Source organism: Oryctolagus cuniculus, chromosome 4 (genome assembly GCF_051225735.1).
Source record: "Oryctolagus cuniculus isolate XC-2025 breed Fujian yellow rabbit chromosome 4, ASM5122573v1, whole genome shotgun sequence".
Lineage (NCBI taxonomy): Eukaryota > Metazoa > Chordata > Mammalia > Lagomorpha > Leporidae > Oryctolagus > Oryctolagus cuniculus.
Genome location: NC_142870.1, coordinates 165,603,381 through 165,620,112, shown reverse-complemented (window position 1 = coordinate 165,620,112; position 16,732 = coordinate 165,603,381). Strand labels below are relative to the sequence as shown.

General features: G+C 37.7%; 1 protein-coding gene and 1 pseudogene across 11 annotated transcripts in view; one reads left to right on the top strand and one right to left on the bottom strand.

The window, feature by feature from the left end:
• RBMS3 (RNA binding motif single stranded interacting protein 3) overlaps nucleotides 1–16,732 on the bottom strand; it is a 1,620,164-nt gene that overhangs the window by 963,903 nt on the left and 639,529 nt on the right. The window lies entirely within an intron of this gene.
• Nucleotides 635–3,436, top strand: LOC100356643 (26S proteasome regulatory subunit 4 pseudogene; annotated as a pseudogene). Its single transcript, XR_016232155.1, has one exon. The product of XR_016232155.1 is annotated as a 26S proteasome regulatory subunit 4 pseudogene (transcript).

Here is a 16,732-nt window from a genome sequence, read left to right as displayed (position 1 = left end):
AGGAGACAGGAAGGCAAAGGAAGAAAATTATGAACTATGGAATTAAATTTCACGCAATGGAGTCCTCCGTGTGTGTGAACAATGGCACTTTTCAGAAGAAATTCTCCACACCTCCTCCTGCTCCAAGATGGAAAGTGATATAAAACACAGAGAGAGGGCAAGCGGAGAGGCACAAGGCCTCAGATGACTCATTTGTTGGAGCCTCCACACCATTTTGTTCAGGTTTTGTTCCCATCTACCCAGTTCAGAGGTAGTTGACAAAAATGCACAAGACTTGTCTAAGCGCCTTTAACAAAAAGTTAAAGTAATCTATGAGTCACTCAACTGTCTGGCAAAGCCTCTGTTGATGTCTCAATGGCAAGAGCAGGATGTAGATGGAACAGCAAGTGCAGATGGCAAGAAGACAGAAACCAATGTTTGCTCCATTCCAAGTACCATTTGGCTAACCCCATTCTGCTAAGCCACAAAGCCACACTAAAGGAAGGGACTGATAATACCAGCCACATGGGGCAGGACCTCTCCAAGGTCACAGATTCTCTGTCCTTTCTCTGTGGCTCCCCTCCAAGGATACACGTGGGCAAGGTTTCCATTCACATGGGGACAAAGAGAAAGAGGAAAATAGTCTCACATATCAATTGGCAGTGATGCCCCTCACTCCGTCAAGCAGCGCCCCAACGGAATTTGATGCTGAAATTGTGGTTTCCAAAGAAGATTCCTGGTTGCTGTGCAGTTCAGGAGCTGTGTGCTCTCATCCTCTCCCTCTGACTTCAAAGCCTGCCTATTTGTGACATTGACAACTGCTGAGATGAAAGCATGAGAAAATCAGTCTACAGTGAGTGGACCGAGCCTGGCAGTTATATGTGTGGCTTTTATCCTGAGTGAGAACACGACAGAGAAACACAATTGGTTTATTGTACACTGAGCCAGACAATCCTAACTTTAAAAATGTCCAACAAATGCATATTTCTGTCTTCTCAGGAGATTCTATTTTAATGAAATGGAGAGATTTCACTAGATTTCTCACATACTTACTTTATATACATTTATTTTAAAGTGAAATATTTCAGTGATGAGAGGGCTTTCTGATGATGTTTCTGTTACATAAATGTACAAAATTATGCCCACAAGTCCAAAGAGGTGCTGTGTTGATCTTCAGCATAGCCTAGCTTATTGGTTCTCAAATTCTGTTGAATAGCATGAAATTTAATTTTTAGTCCCATCATGGGAACTGGGAAGAATTAAGAGTGAACTATGATCTCACATTCCATGAAAAATAAACTGCTGATCCAAGTGTATGTATTAGTCAGCTTAATTTTACATACAAATGACAGAGACCCCCAAATCAAACTAACTGGAGCTGAAAAATGAAAATGATTATCTCTGCAACTATGAAGTCCAAGGGGAAATCTAACTTCAGATATAGTTTGACCTAGGATATCAGCAAGTAAGAGGGTCTGATTTATCTCTGTCCATCTCTCAACCCAGCCCATTACCACGTAGCTTCTCTATCCAGCAACCTCATTATGGCAAAAGAGCTACCAGATACTTGTCCCCATCTTAAGAGTTCTAATCTTTACCCTACTTACAGATTGCCAAGTTATTATTTCTGAAGTTAGCCTGTGCCAGCCTGTCTTCTGTAACAGTCTGTCCATCCTAATACTGGGACTTTCACATGCTGTGAGAGGGAATGAAATACCAGGTCCCATAATTAATTGTATTAAGGTCAAACTAGACATTATGCTTATAGAACATAACATGTACCTTTTCAGTTCCATTCTGATTTTCCTAGTGCCTGCTTGGAAGTCCTTCCCAATTTCTATCTATCAAGAGTCATCCATCTCCAAGTATCAAAATCTAGCTTATTGGAGGTCCACTTTAACACCACCTGGTATAATACTTGGGAAGATTATTTGTTAATGTACATAAAAAGCCTGAAATATAAGTATACATTTTGACAAAACAATCCGTGTTTTGGATTGAGCTTAAGAAAATGAAAATGGACTTCTGGGAGTGGTGGTTTGAGTGGCCAAGTCAAGATGGGTCAAAGAGTGGTGGTCATGGTCCTGCAGGTGGCAAGAAGGATGACAAGGCCAAAAAAAAAAAAAAAAAAAAAAAAAGGGAATATGAACCTCCTGTATCAAGCAGAGTGGGGAAAAAGAAGAAGAAAACAAAAAGACCTGCCAGCAAACTGCCATTGGGGACACCCACACTCAGTACTGGCTAAAATTATTGACGTTAGAATGAAAGACTATCTCCTCACAGAGGAAGAATTCATTAGAAATCAGGAACAAATGAAACCATTAGAAGAAAATCAGAGGGAGGCAACAGCAAAGGTGAATGATCTGAGAGAGACCCCAATGTCAGTAGGAACCTTGGAGGAGATCATCAATGACAACCCCACCATCATGTTGAGATCCATAGATCAGAATACTGCATCGGCACCCTTTCCTTTCCAGAAAAGGATCTGCTGGAAACAGGCTGATTTGTCCTGCTCGACCACAAGATGCACACTGTGACAGGAGTGCTGATGGATGACATGGATCTCTGGTCACAGTCATGAAGGTAGAGATCTATGCTAATATGGGGGGGGTGGGCATTTAGACAATCAAATCCAGGAAATTAAGAAATCTCTGGAGCTTTCTCTCATCCAGCCATAACATTATGAACAGATGGGAATAAAGCCCCCACGGGGGTCATTCTCTATGGTCCACAAGACACAGGTAAATCCCTGTTGGTTAAACAGGGGCAAACTAAAACTCTGCCACTTTCTTGGCTTTGTATTCAGAAGTACCTAGGCAATGGGCACAAGCTTGTAGCGGAATTGTTTCACATTGCTGAAGAACATGCACCATCCAACGTGTTTATTGATTAAATTGATGCTATTGGGACAAAAAAGATATGACTCAAATTCTGGTGGTGGGAGAGAAATTCAGCAATCAATGCTTGGACCAGCTGAACGGATTTGATTCAAGAGGAGACGTGAAAGTCATTATGGCCACAATCGAGTAGAAGCTTTGGATCCAGCACTGATGAGACCAGGCCACAACAACAGGAAGATCAAGGTCCCTCTGCCAGATGAAAAGACTAAGATGCACCTCTTTCAGATTCACAGAGCAGGATGATGCTGGTTGATGATGTAACCCTGGACTACTTCATCATGGCTAAGGATGGCCTCTCTGGTGCTGACATCAAGGCATCCTATACAGCAGCTGGTCTGATGGCCTTGGGAGAACACAGAATGAAAACAATGAATGAAGACTTCCAAAAAATCTAAAGTGTTCTTTATTGAAAAATAAAGAAAGAGAAAGAAGGCAACCCTGAGGGGTTCCATCTCCACTGGGCCACAGCTGCCTTTAGGATGATGTCTGGAGTTTTCTCTACCCTCAACGGGGGTGTGGACGGAGAAGCTGTTGGAAGGAACCCATGTTCCAGCTGATTCTTATTGCCAAACACCCTGTGTGTCTTTTTGAGTGAGAGGTGTCCTTTGGTCACTGCTCACTCTGCTTCCCAGTAAAATGTGCTCTTTCCCATAACAAGAAAAGAAGAAAATTCATACACAGGGCTGAATACATAATTAAACAAAGAAAAATATACACATATATAGCATTCATTTAAAGAGTGGAAAAAGAAGAAATGTGCTAATTATTACATGATGGATTACTCACTGACTAATTTATAGTCAATAGTTCTGGGAGATAAAAATGATGTTTAAAAACAACATCATAGGAGAGTACATAATAAAAATATAAGAATTATGATGTAAAATTACAAAACTGTCTGTATGGAGTGATCTAATTTTTGAGGATATGCTGATTGGCCCATCCAGATTTATTCCTGACCTTTCTCCATCTTGCTCTCTGCCCCAGGAAACTGATCTGTACCCATTACTAAATAGGCCCTCTTAATCTTTGTTTTCCAGTGGGGTTTGGCCAATGGGAAACCCTTGCATGAGATCTGAAACAAGGGGGACAGGAAGACATCAGAATGCATATTCTCTTGATCCTCTCCTTGCAAGTTTTCTTGGGCTGGCCAAATAAATATCTTGAATGAAAGTCACTGCTTCTCTCATGGTGTCTTTTTCTCTCCTTACTTTCCTTTGGGTTCCAGCAACCACACCCTCTCATTATTCCTTCATCCACAGACTTAGGGTTGGTAACAACTCCTTGACTATTACTAGCCCTGGGTACTCCAAAACCCCTGTGTTTCCCCTATGTCCTACCTACACATATAGTGGGACCTTGTCATCTGTATCCTTTCAGGACCTTGATCAATGCAATATAGGCACAATCACAATTATGGATGAAAGAAAGAAAAAGCTTAAAAAATACACTGTAATAAACCAACAATGGCTATCTCACGTGGTGGTGGGATTGTAAGTAATTTTGACATTTTTTCTTCTTAGGCTTTCCTGTTCTTTCCAATTTTGTAAATATAAAATAGTTTCAGGGTTTAAAATAACCACGGCATTATATTCTTACAGATCCGACTTGTGACAAATGTTAGCTCTTCAGTAAATCTTTTCTTGATCACACACCCTCTAAACTTACCACTTTTTAAATTGAATTCTTCCACTATTTATTTGTATTCTGTTTATACAATACATACCTTCTTGATACTGAAGCTGTTTTTTAATGTGTATGTATTTATTTGTACCAGACCTTCTCAATAGGGGATTTATGGTAGCATAATTTGTGTATAGAACTTCTCCTTTTTGAGATCAAAATCTCTTGGAGGGCAGGGACCATGCTTTCTGCTCTTGCTATCCCATACTATGCCAATTACACAGTAGACAATCGATAAACATGCATGGGATAAGTGAAATTTATAGAAGAGATTTAAAATCTCATTTTTGTCATTTCAACTTTCTTCCTATCAACTCTCCTCTATAAGCAAAGAAAATGAATTATTTGAATTCAATTTCTCTAGAGATCCCTCTTCTAGTGAAAGTGCAAATCAGGAATGAAGCAGCTCATGGCGAGTGTTCTGAGGGACGAGGGGAAATGGAGGGTTGGAGAAGTGACTGTGAAAGTACAATGATCTATTCTTAGATCAGCAAGAGGCAGGCAGTTTAACGATAGGGCTTTCTAATTATATTAAATATTGAAATTTTTAGTTACAAACTTCCAAATGTGTCATTGGAGGAAGATATCTGAACAATAGTGGTTGGATTAGTCAGATCATAATTATTTACGGGGGAAAATGGAGGCCATTGGACTAGGATCAGCCTCGTAGAAGACCAAACTGTGGCCGGTGCCACAGCTCAATAGGCTAATCCTCTGCACACGGGGTTCTAGTCCTGGTCGGGGCGCCGCATTCTGTCCCGGTTGCCCCTCTTCCAGGCCAGCTCTCTGCTGTGGCCAGGGAGTGCAGTGGAGGATGGCCCAAGTGCTTGGGCCCTGCACCCCATGGGAGACCAGGATAAGTACCTGGCTCCTGGCTTCGGATCCGCGTGGTGCGCCGGCCGCAGTGGCCATTGGAGAGTGAACCAGGGGCCAAAGGAAGACCTTTCTCTCTGTCTCTCTCACTGTCCACTCTGTCAAAAAAAAAAAAAAAAAAAAAAAAAAAAAAAAAAAAAAAAAAAGAAAGAAAAGAAAAGAAAAGAAAAGAAAAGCAAGGCAATGGATGATGGTGCAGGCCAGACAGTTGCAGCTATAAAAAATAAAATTGTGACCTCATTCCTCAAAGAACAATTCTTTGCTCTGTTTTCCCCCACCCCCCCCATACAAATAATAGGCAGTGAGTCTAACTAGGTATTTGAATATTCAGCAAATGTAATCTTTCAGTAAGTGTTGAACTGTGTATCCCTAAGACAGTAAAATGATATCCTTAGAGCCCAGGGAAGTGCCCAGCTCTCTGTGAAATACAGAAAAGCCCTCCTGTTCTATCCATCCGCTGGAGACACTTTAGTCATGGTACCCGCTTCTGAAAGCATTAGCCCATTGGATGTGTCATTTCTTCCAGAGTGATTGCAAGTCAACGGGAAACACAAGGTACCACATGGCCAAAAGCAAAAATCTGGCATCCAAATCCTAGGCCAGTCCACACAAACCCCTGGGAGAAGGAGCTGTCTGCCTCCAGTGCAGGGATTCTGAGCAGCAACCCCAGTAGGGCAGGTGAAGCAAAGTGAAGGAGTCACAGTGAGTCCACCTAATTCGTTTTCATTGACATGGATAATGCAAAGGGGAAAGACAACTTGTCAGCAAGAAGTTCTGGGCCTTGCTGTCTCATGATAATTTTTTTTATTCCAATCAAACTTCACACACTCCTGGTCTCACCGTTTGATTATAATATAATTACCTTCCAATGTTTCCCAGGTCACACATTACTCAGGCCCTAATGCATGCTTCTGTGTGGCTGTTGTTATTAAAACAGCATTATCAAGAGGAGGAAGCCCAGGATGATGGATGAGAATCGAACATGTCCAGAAGAAACTGGAAGTCAGATTCATTTTCTTGAGCTTGGGTAAGAGCACCACCTCACTGCAGAAATCTTGTCAGTGTCCAAATAATATCTGATCGTCTGGTCCAGTGATTTGAAAGACCAAGTTTATTCCTACCCATTGAATACATAACACATTGCATACAGTTTCCTCTGTAAATCATTTTGCCAAACACATTCACTATATTCAGTCCTTAACTGACAAATACCCCATTCTAACATAATTTTTCCCTCTTAATCATTCTTCTTCATTTCTCTCATTGTTATGTCACTTTCCCAAATCAGAAATACCTAAGATAATATAATTATTCAGGCAAGCAGAGCCTTCAAGTTTCTCATTATTATTATTATTAAATGTTTTATTATTTCTTTACAATCAGAATCTGATCAACAAATTCACATTGAATTATAAATGGTTGGTTTTAAAATAAGTGAGACACATATTTCCATATTTTTCCATTTTAAAATATAAAATGTTTAAAATAAAGTAAACGAGGCTGGCACCACAGCTCAATAGGCTAGTCCTCCGCCTAGCGGTGCCACTACACCAGATTCTAGTCCTGGTCAGGGCGCCGGATTCTGTCCTGGTTGCCCCTCTTCCAGGCCAGCTCTCTGCTGTGGCCCAGGAGTGCAGTGAAGGATGGCCCAAGTGCTTGGGCCCTGCACCCACATGGGAGATCAGGAGGAAGCACCTGGCTTCTGGCTTTGGTTCAGCATGGTGCGCCAGTCGCAGCGCACCAACAGCGGCGGCCATTGGAGGGTGAACCAATGGCAAAGGAAGACCTTTCTCTCTGTCTCTCTCACTGTCCACTCTGCCTGTAAATAAATAAATAAATAAAATAAAAATAAAAAAAATAAACAAATATTTTAAGGTAGAATTTCAGGCAATCTAGCCAGGTAGAGAGTTGGTGGCATGAGGCTGGTGGTATTTTTAGGGGAATATCTTCATGGAATTTTCTCTTTGGAAAAAAAAGTTTAGAAATCTTACTATTGAGCTTGCTTTTTGGTCAGTCTGCGTGATAACAATCATCATAATTTATTAACAACCTTTACTATTATTAATTATCCTACCCTTTATTATATGCCTTTTTTTATTCAAGGATATATGACATGAATTTTTAAAATGTCATTTCACAGCCAAAACAATCCTGTGAAATGTTCTTGTTATTTTCATTTGACAGTTAAGAATATTAACTTGGTAAAAAAAAAAACAAAACAACAAAAAAACAAAAACATGCGCACAAATGGAAGAGCTGCGATTTCTAACTCAGGAACAACAAATTCAAGAACCTATAGTCCTAACCACTATACTCTGCTTTCTAATGATCGCAAACAGATTGAACTTTTAAGATATTTATTGCAGAGATTCATTCTTATCTTCATAATTTCTTGGTTTTGTTTCCCCTTAATTCCTCCAGTCATTATAAGGGTCAGGTGATTAATTTTGTTTGAATGTCCCAAGTTTTTCAGTAACTCCATTTCTGATCTGGTGATATTTATAGCCCATGCAAGGCATAAGTAGAGCGGATTTTTCCATGAAAGACCCCACCATATTCCATATTCCCCAGTCCTATCTCTTGAAAAAACATATTGAAGGGAAATCGAAAACTTACAGTTAGTACAAATTGTTACTAGTCAAACCAAAGAGAATGGATGAAAAAGTTACTATTTTGTACCTGCTCTAACTTGATGATTCTATGGAAAGTTGAGTGCTGACAAAGATATACATTGAGAAAACTTTTCTTTCTAAAAAGAAATTAGACAATATGACCCAGGATTTCCACATTTCATAATCTGATATATTGAATAATCAGAAGCATGCCGAACAATGCATGTATGAGATATCCTTGTTAGAACAAAAAGGGGGACCTAAATATATAATAATAAGGGACAGCAAATAAAGCCTGGGACATTCGTATGACAGAGTGGTATGCAGTAATTGGAATGTTTTCTAATAGTCCTTAATGAAATGGAATATTGCTAGCAATAGACTAAAAATGAAAAAGATAGATACAAAATCTCTGTTTCAAATACTTACTTAACATTCTGAAGAGAAAGTATGCCCAAAAGTTATTATAGTTATAGAGAAGCATTAGAATTATCCAAAATGAGCTTTTGTTTTGGTATACATTTAAAAAAATTCTCACCAAATTTTTCAGCAAATAAAAAGAAAATTAGTTTCTGAAACAGTATCAGCATTTGGCTTTATATACTAGGAATGACTAGCCCTTTTAATTTTCAACCAACTTACAGGTTTAATAATCTGAGATTCAATTGCTTTCAACAAGTTGTTTACATGTTACTATACATCCATAATAACCTAATTCTGGCTTCCATTGATTTATATCCAATTCATTCATTCGTTGTTAGCTATTAACTCCAAGGCATAGGAAAATTAATGCACTATAATCAAACTCATGGAAGCCAATTCTATGAGTTTGAGATGCATAATGTGAAAGAATGTGAGTTTCATTTCTTACCTATTACAAATTCTATCTTGTAAAACATAGTGAGATGATTAAATTATGTGGAATGGTGACTGGAGTCTGACTGGTATTCTAAACAAAATGCTGGTGAAAATACTAGAAAGAGGAAACAATAGAAGAGGGAAAGAATTTTGTTATATGACAATGAAATGAAATTATTTCATATCTGCTTTACCGCATATTTAAGTGATAGTTAAATGCCATGGGTTTACCATCACCAGAAGGAGAAAGTACGAAATTTCAGGAATATAGGCCTGCAGGAATCAGGATTAACCAAGGATGATATGTAGGTTCCACAAGTCCATTCATCGTCCCTTATGTTCCAAAATATTTCTACTGAGCTATTTTCAAGGAGTAAAAAGTGACATTAATTAAGTCATTACCTCAAAAGTATGCACACAGATAAGGTGATATTCCAATATTCATTTGTTCAGTTAATATTTGATTAATTTGACAATCATTGAGTAGCTACTATATTTGAATTCTATAGGAGTTTCAAGCTCATGTAGCTCCCTAGGTGATTCTTATGCCATGGTTTTTGAAAATAGTAAATTTAATGGTTATAGGACAGAGAAGATTTGTAGATGAAACACACTTAATAGCAATGCAAAGATTTAGTTTAACAAAAATATCAAAGGGATAGGCCCCTGGTTATTAGCAAAAGCATTGCAGGTAGTGACATTAGTACAGTGACGCTAATGCTTATATTTGTCTAGTTAACTTGTTTAAATTAGTATATTTTTGAATTAATGACCAAAGTGCTACCTAGGTATTAGTCTTCCTTTAAACTAGCATTAGATTTGCATGTATAAATGGCTTAATCAAAACACAACTAAAATACCTGTTCATTCAAGTTAGTATGCAGGGAATGAGAAATATAGAGCCACATTTCTAGGGAAATTATACCTCTGTCTCCAATTTTTGAAGCCACAGAAAGGAATACATCTTTTCTAGAAGATATAATAAATGATGCTGCATTTAATTTCTGAGTACATTAAGCTTCTGTGCTCAGAAAAACAAGTAATCAATATGGAAAAAGTAATCAGTATGGCAAAGTAAGAGGAGTGATCCTTTATTGAGAAATTATAAGTAGCCTCATATTATGAACTTCATTAATCATCTCAACTCTCTACCAACTCTAGCAGGTAGCAGGTAGAGTTGGTAGATAATTGTATTAATGACTATGTTATCTCCATCTGAAAGATGAGTAAATTATGGCATAGAGAGTGTATACATAGTTCAAGGCCACAAATAATCCACAGTTTATGCACAAGCCAAAAACTAAACAAAGAGTCTGAGGAAACAAATATCATCAACTAAAAGAAAAGCAGTCACACTGACAGGCAAAATCATAATATTGCCAAGGTTCCTAATTGTATACCACATAATTATGCCAAGGTTCATAACTGTATGCCACTGGTCAAGAAACACAGAACTACAGATTAAGGATGGAGAGAAAAAAATTCTAAAGCTTCTCTCATCCAATTGCCTACTATAAAAGAGGAAACTGAAGCCCCAAGAATTGACAAGTTAAGTGGTGGAGATGAGCTCTGAATGAGACCTGAACGGACTGATGAGTGGAGCATCTCGCCTTATTACTCAGTCTCAATACAACAGGATTCTTCTTTCCCACCAATGTACCAGGACTTACAAAGCCAGCGAGTACATATGTTCAATGTATAATTTTCCCACTACAGAACAATTGTGGGAAGAACGTCACATGTGAAAAACACAGAATTACATTTATTTGGTTTGTCATTTGTGGAATCAAACCCCTAGCTCATGCTCTTTTTATCCCTTCTTCTCCATTCCAAGCTGTTAATTATGGAAGTCATCATCATCATCATCACTTCCTTATTATTTAAACATTTCTTGTTTGGTAATTCAACCTCTCAAGTTCTTTTATGCATTCTCCAACTCTGTTTAGCATCTTCTGTTTGGAGTAACAGATTCAGGTTCCCAGTTCATTAATGCTACTTAAAAGTTGCAAGAATTTGGACGAGCTACTTAACGTTCTGAGCCCAAGTACCATCATGTGGAACGATGGATATAATGATGTTTAGTTCATAGTATTTTTGTGAGAGTAAAATCTATGCCTAATTTCTTCTTTATTGACTAGGACAACAAGCATGGAAAAATAGAAGTGACTTTGACTTTTCCTTGCCTACTTTACCTGAATGTTTAATTTTATTGTCTAGCATAATTCTGCTACAGTCTAAATTTAGCTACAGTCTTTCCCCCCTACTTGTCCTTTTTATTGCCACAGAAAAATCTCCTTTTGTTCCTTCAGCCTTGACTTCCTAAACTTAGTCTTTGAGTGTTTCTTCTGTAGCTCTCTGTGTCATGAAAAGGAAAAAGGAGGGAAAGAAAGAAAAGGCAAAAATAATTTGGCTGTCAGTAATTTTCCCTCATTTTTTCTTTTGTTTCAATTCCAACTCATTCGATTTTTGACTAGGATAGATCCTGTTTGTGTGTTCCCATAATGCATGTTGTTATCTGAGGAATCTATTAAGAAATGGGAGTGCTTTCTTCACTGGCAGTAATCTACAGAAACATCTGGTAGGATAACTGACCCCATCACGTTATTGACAGGAGTTGATATGTGATTACCTTCCAGAGACTACCCTAAAATGACATTATTTTTTTACAAGGCTAAAATAAATTTACATAGCTGTGTTCCATATAAATGGTTACCTTTTCTAACCCCCTTCTATCTTAAAATAATCAGCTCCTCAAACCTTTGGAATATAAGTCTTTTTAAAATTCACATTGTTGAGCCGCCAAGATAAAAGAAAAATCTTAAGGCCTGAAGAGAGAGAGAAAAACACATACAAAAGGCAGCAGTTCGGTCATGGAAACTGATAGAAAAGAAGCAAAATTATAGAAGTACAAGAGTGCAGAGTCAGGGGCCACGGTTTTAAAAATAAATTTTACCCTCTATAAAATAATACCCTGCTCCAAGTTAAGAGATTCAAGACCCTGCCTTCTATTCCAGGTCTCTGATGTCATGGAGAAAAAAACTCATATTCGGCTCCTGAATTAATAATTTAGTGAGAATTTCAGCTATATTCATCTATAGTCAGAAACATGGATCTAAACAAGGATTTTCAATCACTAAAATCTGCAGTCTTAAAAATATAAATACTTAACAGAAAAAGTCCTGTCCATTACATTTTATTTTATGTCATTCCATTGTCGGGAATCTTACCTTCAGGACAGAGCTGGTCAGAGATACAATAATAATAAAGAATCAGTTGGAGTTTTTTTTTAAGTGATATGCATGTGTTATCCAAAGATCGGTTTAAACAAATGAACCTGATGGGCAGAGCTATTGGAAAACCTGCTTGTCCCAGGCCTGCAGCTGGTGTGGAGTGTGTGGGAAGCAAGGTCAGGGGGACGTGCCTTGCTTCCTGTCTGCCAGCTCTGCCTGCAGCTGAGCAAGACAGGAGGGCTTTGAAGGGAGGTCCGCAGTGGGAAGAGTGACTTGGCAGCTCCTCAAAGGTCAGGTGTACAAATACAGCTGAAACTGGTTCTCTTGCATATTGTCATTTGCTTCACAAATGCTCATATTTTGGAAGAAAGTTCAACAACCTTTTTTTTTTTTCTTCATTAATGTATTCACTTAGGATATTCACTGTATATCCACTGCGTAAAAGAAGAGGGCAGACTACTAGGTCCTTAACCTTATGTAGTTTGTATCCCATCCTCTATACTTTATTGACCACTGAGCAATAGGTCATACGCTAGACAAAGTCCTAGTACTGTGGATTCAAAGGTGGAAGAAAAGATTACTGCTGCTAGCAAGTGCGTGGTTGGGTTCAGTCAACTGATTTGTATGTAAGGAACTCTACTGTGAGAGAAATGTGAAGAGCTGCTTGCACAAAGTGCTTCTAACAATCCCTGTAATAGAAACAGTGCCATTCCCCCTCCCACATGTCTGATCTCTTGAAGGAAAATTTTATTTGTAGTTCTCAGTCAACTGTAGAATTTATAAGCTAAGGAAACTGATACTCTGGTTCAAATTCAATTATTTCAAATAGAGAACGCCTAAGATGGCGTTGTACCAGGGCCTAATACCTTTTTTCTGATGGAACACATTTAGAAATGTAGATAACAAATGATCATAACAAGGCCGCTATCAAAAAGTGTTATTTCTCATTATAAGTGTGTATGTTCATTTAAATAAAGAATAAGGTTTATGAGAATTAAATGTTAAGGTGATAAAAAGGATATAAATAATGAGGGTACCCTCTTGATTTACACTAAACTTTTCTTCTTGAATCTTATCACTTTCTTTTAAATCTTTAAAGTAGATCACAAGAGTTAGTCAAATATGGGCTAAGTTATGTCTCTAACATACTTCATGAAATATTATTTAGCAAAATTGGAACAATAAGATCTTATAATTAAAGGCAAATAAGTCTAGGTCTCAGTTTGGTTGGATTGCATTTTCCCCTATAACTAAAAGACAAGCCCAAAGAAACAAATAAACAAAACAAAAAACTCAGAGCTGGGTATCAGAGATTTAAAAAGAAACAATTTATGACTTACTGTTATTTTCTATTTAGCCCTAAATTCTCTAATCCTTATACCTTAATGGGCAGTAAACACAAACAGAATGTACCTTTATAAGAAAAAAAAACCCAAAGTTTTAATAATATCCACTTCCCAGGCATATGACACTTCCCACTTTCCATCACTACTCTAAGGTGCTATTAATTGTATCATATACATCCTATGTTATATCATATGTTCTATGTTCTATGTTCTGCATTTTCTCTAAGGGATCAAACCACTAATTACTAATTGTCTAGAGAATCGTATGTTATATATTCTATAAAAGCATTTAAAACCTTCCAATTAAAAGAAGATTCAAGATTTTATTATCACTAAGAAGTTACTCATTGAAAGAATTCTGTCAGATTTGCTTTGACGTCACTTCTGTTTAATCATAAAAAGAAACATAAATGAAGTAAAGATACTGGTAACACGATCACATTTGGAGTCTGAATTTTCTGGATCTCTTTTTAGCGTGATAGATGGCACTACCCACATTTTCTGTACAAACAGCATTCTCTGAACAAGCGCACTGGTGATGCGGTTTTTCTTAAGAGGATGTTCCGCTAGTATCTATGAGGTTCTCCTTAAAGCTTCTGGCACCCATCCTGCTAATCTTGATGTCAAATCTTTTTCAGTTTCAATAGAAGATGTTATCAGAAGGTTTTAAAACAACAAATAGCATTCATAATCCCTTGTCAAACATCCTTCAGTGGTGCATGGACTGAAGCATTGAAAGCTGAAGATGTCCAGACATGCTACCATGGGCCACAACCAAGTCTGCAGTGACTGTTATGCTGCAACTGTTGTCTGACCAAAGAAAATGGTAAGGCAATGAACAACTTAATACATTATCCCTCTTAGTAGTTTTTTTTTTTTGTCTGTTCTACTTAATATGACTGGTTTAATTCTGTAATTAATACACAGTTATTCTTAAGTGTTGAAATTTAACTGAAATGTGATCCCTGTTAAACATAAGAGTAGGAATAAGAGAGGGAAGAGATGTACAATTTGGGACATGCTCAAGCTGACTTGCCCCAAATGGTAGAGTTAGAAACATACCAGGGGACTCCAATTTAATCCTATCAAGGTGGCATGTACCAATGCCATCTCAAGGTGGCATGTACCAATGCCATCTCACTAGTCCCAGTGATCAATTTCAGTTCACAATTGATCATAATGAAAAGACTAAGAGTCAAAGGGAGCACATAAACAAGTCTAGTACCTGCTAATACTAACAGATAGAATAAATAAAGGGGAGAGTGATCCAACATGGGAAGCGAGATACTCAGCAGACTCATAGAATGGTGGATGTCCTAAACAGCACTCTGGCCTCAGAATCAGCCCTAAAGGCATTCCGATCTGGCTGAAAAGCCCATGAGAGTATTTCAGGCATGGAAAGCCAAGACACTCTGGCAAAAAAAAAAAAAAAAAAAAAAAAAACCCTAAATGAAAGATCTCTGTGAGTGAGATCCCAGTGGAAAGAACAGGTCTTCAAAGAAGGAGGTACCTTTCTCTGAAGGGAGGAGAGAACCTCCACTTTGACTATGACCTTGTCTGAACAAGATAAGAGTTGGAGAACTCAAGGGGCTTCCATAGCCTTGGAAACTCATGACTGGTGCATAGGGAGATTACTGATGCCATAAACAGGAGTGTCAATTTGTAAAGTCAACAACAGGAGTCACTGTGCACTTACTCCTCATGTAGGATCACTGTCCTTAATGTGCTGTACATTGAGACTTAATGCTATAACGAGTACTCAAACAGTATATTTCACTTTGTGTTTCTATGGGGGTGCAAACTGTTGAAAGTTTTACTTAATGTATACTAAACTGATCTTCTGTAAAAAAAAAAAAAAAAAAGAAGAAGAAATTATCAATTCCCAACTTGACTCTCACTGGGATTAAACATGACAATAGGTCTTATCTGATTTCATCATCATTTAAAAAATCATCTATTATTTTTCACTTTGTTTCTGTGTGGTAGCAAACTGTTGAAATCTTTACTTAATGTATGCTAAACTGATCTTCTGTATATAAAGAGAATCGAAAATGAATCCTCATGTGAATGGAAGGGGAGAGGGAGTGGGAAAGGAGAGGGTTGCGGGTGGGAGGGATGTTATTGGGGGGAAGCCATTGTAATCCATAAGCTGTGCTTTGGAAATTTATATTCATTAAATAAAAGTTAAAAAAAAAAAAAAGAAAATGGTAAGGCAATACAGCTTGTAAGACACAACACAGCCCCATGGATGCTTGCATGTGGAAACATGCACCTTAGAAGCAAATACAGACAGGAACCTGTCAATTACAACATCTAGAATGGCACCATTCTCTGACATTATGTACATATTAGCAATTATTTGTTCATTAATACTAACATTTATACATTAAGCTACATGACAGTCATGACCTAATGATGTATCACCAGGTGCTTTCTATGTTAGAAAACTTTGAACTCTAAACTTTGTTTTTATGGACAAAAAAGAGCCACAGAGATATCTTCTCTACTTATTAATTGTCTAAAAATATTTGGCTTGAGTAAAATACCCTTACATATTATTAAAGACTCATAAGATAGAAGATGGGAGGGAAACCTCTCACCACCATCCTTGATATTTAAAAACATTCCATCAAAATCCCGAAATTGGAAAGATCCAATGAAAGTGGAATAAGCAAAGACTTTAGGCTGGAGCAAAGATATTGCTGCTGTTAAAAAAAAAAAATCCCATGAAAGAGCTATTTCCTTCCATTTTGACATTCTTCAAAGAAATGCCAGTCCCTGAGCAACCACACGCAGACTTTATAGAAGGAAGGCCATCCTTTTGGAACAACAGAACATTTAAATGCGACACGGTTTGGTAACTTGTCCATAAAGAACTTATCAGGGACTTGTTCCGCATTTAGATTCCAAAACACATACTTGAGTATGGACAAAGAGTATTATAACAAATTTCTTTGCTTATTGTCCATATTCTCTGATGTATGGACTAAGCAGATCACAGACTATAGACTTTTCACATGTTGAAAACCTCTAACCATTCTGAAGGACAGCCCTGCCCTTCCACCTTCACTTCCTACATCTGATAGTATGTGCCACATAATTAACACTTAATGATATAGTCCATCATATTAATTTTGCAGGACCATAATGGGGTATGTGCAAGACTAAATGAAGGATGAGGTCAAGAAGATGAATATAAATTGGAAGTCCTGTTATCAGTTCTCTTTAATAAATGTTAGTGGATGTGCCTA